The sequence below is a fragment of the Sciurus carolinensis genome, chromosome 5 (genome assembly GCF_902686445.1).
Source record: "Sciurus carolinensis chromosome 5, mSciCar1.2, whole genome shotgun sequence".
NCBI lineage: Eukaryota > Metazoa > Chordata > Mammalia > Rodentia > Sciuridae > Sciurus > Sciurus carolinensis.
Window position 1 is genome coordinate 148,333,569 of NC_062217.1, and position 4,177 is coordinate 148,337,745.

At 38.1% G+C, this 4,177-nt stretch overlaps 1 pseudogene; it reads left to right on the forward strand.

The window, feature by feature from the left end:
* Nucleotides 1-483: 483 nt before the first annotated feature.
* LOC124985787 (etoposide-induced protein 2.4 homolog) lies at nt 484-1,634 on the forward strand (annotated as a pseudogene).
* Nucleotides 1,635-4,177: the final 2,543 nt, after the last annotated feature.

Below are 4,177 nucleotides of genomic sequence, written 5' to 3' on the forward strand. Positions count from 1 at the left end.
GAAAAATTATCCAGATTGGAGAGGAAAAAGTAAATGCTATTTGCAAATAACATGATTTTTTTGCAAATGACATAAAATTCTAAGGAATACACACATCGTACACACTAAAACTAATATACAATTCAGCAAGTTTGCAGGATATAAGATCAATATACAAAACAGTTTTTTGCTGTACACTAGCAATGAGCAAGCATAAAATGCAATAAGAGAATTCAATTTATAATAGCAATCTAAAAGAATTAGGGATTTATCTGCTATCTGGCCCCCTCCACATGGTAGGAGTTCTGTCTCTTCTCAAATAAATCCTACTCCATTTGCTCTTCCCTTCCATGATCATCCATGGATTTTGTTCTTCAAATTTGCAAGACAAGAACCAAGAAGAAAATTGCAAAACATGGAATGTAGTCTCATCTCAAAACTCCAGTTTCATCTTGGTGCTCATTTGGGGATTGTTGGAAGGGTCCTTCAGGATGAGAGATTTGGGGATGCTTCTTGCTCTTCTGTGTAGTTGACACTATGGATGGAGATGGCTGACAGTGTCAAAATCTTTCTCCAGGACCTTGGCAGGGGAATCAAAGACTCCATGGTGGGTATTTATGCCATCTCAAAGTTAGATGCTCGAATCCAGCAGAAGAGAAAGGAGCAACATTGAAGAAGGGCAAGTAGTGTCTTGGTGCAGAGGAGAGCCCAGAGTACAGAGAAGAAGCAAGCGAGTGAGCCACCTATTGTTAGTAGAATTTTCCAGTACTGTGCTGGAGTATTGTGGTTCAGTCTCCTCTTGTTGTATCATGTGTTTATTCCTGTGCTTCAGCCTGAATTATTGATGATCCTTCACTATATGGAGGTGTTTGGTCGTAGCTGGACTTCTTCCTCACATCAATTTTCAGTGCTCTCTGGGTGCTTGCCCTGTCTGTGCTTAGCAAAGTTGTGAATGCCATTTGGTTTCAAGATATTGCTGGCCTTGCATAAGAGGTATCAGGGAGGAAACCTCATCCATTCCCTAGTGTCAACAAGATAATTGCTGACATGCTCTTCAACCTTTTGCTGTAGGCTCTTTTCCTTATATTTGTCAGTCTCTTTCCCACCCATCTTGTTGGTCAGCTGGTCAGTTTGTTTTATATGTCCCTTCTCTACTCACTGTACTGCTTTGAATATTGTTTGTTCAATAAAGGAATTGAAATGCACCAGCTGTTGTCAAACATAGAAAGGAATTGACCTTACTACTTTAAATTTGGTTTCCCCTTAACTTTCCTCACAGCAATGCAGTCTTCATATATTATCAGCAGCTGTCTCTTCTCTATCCTCTTTCCTTTATTTTTATCAGTGCTAATGAAGGAAAGACCCCTGGGAAAGCATACCTTTTCCAGTTGCACATGTTTGCCTTGTTGGTCTTCTTAAGCACCAGACTCTTCCACAAGACAGTCTACCTGAAGTACACCCTAAGCAGCTCAACCTCTGCAAAGAAGTTCCCTTTACCACTTCCATCTCCTGCCAAACTGGAGGCTGTGGCAGGCCACCAGGTTGTCTGCCATCCAGAGGGGATGGGTGGATTGGAAGGAGGCTGTGGCAGCTCTTTTTCTCTGTCCTCCTCTGCCAAGGATGCTCTGTGTATTCCCTTCTCTTTGAGGAATTAGAATTTTTGTCTCTGGTGCACATAAGGCAGAATTTTCCTGACCCCAGTATGTGGATTTTTAATACCACCCTGTGTCTTAAAAGAACCTCAGTTTTTTTCTGCAGCTGTTTTCTAGCATTTGCCAGCCCTGTGCCTGGACTGATTCGAATGCTTTTTCTCCCTGTGCCATGTACCTTCCCACCTCTCCTTCCTGCCTTCCAGCACTCTTGGATGAAGAGATTTTGTAATTCTAGCCTTGTATTTTGTGGATTTATTTTTGTTGTTCTTCTGTCAAGCACATACATTGGATGTGGGAGGTGAAGGAGTATCTCAGTTGCTCCTTTTTTAGTCCCTTTATAGCCATCTCTGTCTTGTTTCGTGTAACTCAGGTTAGGTTTTGGTCTCTCTTATTCTGCTGCAAAAAAGTAAATGAAAAAGAAAGGGAAAAAAAAGAACCTGAAGAGATGGGACAGAATGAAAGACATCACAGTCAGATTAGCTGGGCTTTGAGGAGTAATTTTCTGTCTTCCCCTTGAAGGGGAAAAAGCCTTTTCATTGGTTCATTTAAAACTCCCCAGCTACGAAGAGGTACCAGTTCTGGACAAGTGCCACTATAACACAGAATGCTCAGAGAACCTGCACTTTTCAACTCTAGAGGGTGGAAATTTACTGTTGGTCACTGACAAGAGAGGTTTGTCTGGTATTTCAAAGGAATATTGGGTGCTGCAAATAGGAACTAAAGGGGTAACTTATTAAACCTATGATTGGTGATGTTTACCTGTCATTTTAAGAGACTAAATATGGGCAAGGAGAATAGACATCAAAATACTTGTACAATTTTAAACTGTCGCAATTAAATGTGAGCTGGTCCTTCCCACCCCCGCCCCCCCAAAAAAGTTAGGAATAAATTTAACCACCCAAGTGGAAGACTGTATATTGAGAATGCAAAGCATTTTTGAAAAATCTTAAAGACATCCCATATTCATAGATTGGAAAATAATATTCTCAAGATTACAAGTCTCCAACTGATCTACAGATTGAACATAATCCCTATTGTAATCCCAGTTCCCTTTTTTTTTGCACAAATTGACAAATTCATCTGAAAATACAAAGAACCTGGGATAGTCAAACAATCTTAAAAGAACAAAATTAGAACTCACACTTCCTGATTTCAAAACTTACTATAAAACCATTATAATTAAGATGATGTGGTACTAGTAAAAAGGTATAAAAATATTGCATAAAGTTGAATGAAATTGAGAGTCCAGAAATAAAATACATTATAGTCAATTGATTTTTTATAAGGGTTCCATTTCGCTAGAGAAATAATTTACTTGTTTTTAAATACTTTTTTAACAAATGATGTTGGGACAACTGGATATCCCCATGCAAAAGATTGAAGTTGGACCTTACATCATATTCAAAAAGGAATCAAAGCTAAATATAAGAGTTTTAACCAACATTTTAGAAGAAAACAGCTAGAAATAAATTGTTGTGACCTTAAGTTAGGCAAAGTCTTCTTAGATATGACACAAAAAGAAAGAAATGGAGGGGCTGGGGATATAACTCAGTTGGTAAAGTGGTTGCCTAGCATGCACAAGGCCCTTGGTTGCAATCCCCAGCACCACCACCAAAAAAAAAAAAGGATAAATTGAACTTTATCAAAATTAAAAAACTTATGCTTCAGAGGATAACAATAAAATGAAAGAACATCCTGCAAAATGGTAGAAAATCTTTTCAATCATACATCTGACAGGGGTCTTGTATCTAGAATATGTAAAGAACATTTACATAGACTGGGGATGTAGCTCAGTGGAAGAGCATTTGCCTAACATGCTCAAGGCACTGGGTTCAATCCTCAGTACCCCCAAATAAACAAATGCTTAAAACTCAACCGTGAGAAAAAAAAATTATAAAATGGGCAAGGATTTGAATGGACTTTTCTCCAGACATATAAATGACCAAGAAACTCATGAAATGATGTTCAATATCACTAATCATTAGGGAAATACAAAACAAAACCACAATGAGATACCACTTTTTACCCACTAGAATGACTATAGTCCGAAAGACTGTGTTGGAAAAGATACGGAGCAACTAAAACCTTCATATACTAGGAATGTAAAATGGTGCAACCTGAGAATTCCTCAAAATGCTAAACAGAGTTGTTGTATCACTTGGTAATTCCACTCTTTAAGTATATACCCCAGAGAGCTGTAACTGTATGTCCACACAAAAACTTGGTACCTAAATGTCCACAGCATTCTTTTAGAGAATAATCATTTTGCAACACCTAATGAAATAAATAAGTTAAAGATCATCAATGCTAAAATTCTTAGGTAAAATGTTGATTGGGAGTTAAACAGCCACATGGCACAAAAATATCACTTTATAAATTATTCATTAATAAAAGAAGTAGAAACGGTGGCATTATATTTGATTATGTGCTTGTTGTCACCTTAACCCAGTAATCAAACTTAACATTACTACTAGTGGAAGAGCATATCCTCCAATCCTCTCCTCCAATCTTGTCCTTCAGGATTGACATCTGGAAAGCAGCCGGAC